Genomic DNA, 252 nt, shown 5'->3' with positions numbered 1-252 from the left:
CAGACCCCGCCGGTGCAGACGAGTGCTTTGAATTGTCCTTTCTCAGCACCGCTCCCCTGCACTTGTCCGTGTCCCCTCTGCAGAGCCGAGGACAAGCTGGCAGGCCTGGGGCTGAGGTTCCTGGGGGTTTCTCGGCCTTTCTTGCAACCTCAATGTTTAAACCTAATGTCTTGTATTTATTCTAAAATGGCTTTCATCTGATTTCCCTCTCGGTTAACAATTTAGCTGTCAAAATCAATAACGGCGAGGATC

The sequence above is a fragment of the Nestor notabilis genome, unplaced genomic scaffold (assembly GCF_000696875.1).
Source record: "Nestor notabilis isolate BGI_N333 unplaced genomic scaffold, ASM69687v1 scaffold8403, whole genome shotgun sequence".
NCBI lineage: Eukaryota > Metazoa > Chordata > Aves > Psittaciformes > Psittacidae > Nestor > Nestor notabilis.
The sequence above is the reverse complement of the archived record's forward strand: the minus strand, read 5'-3'. Positions refer to the sequence as shown.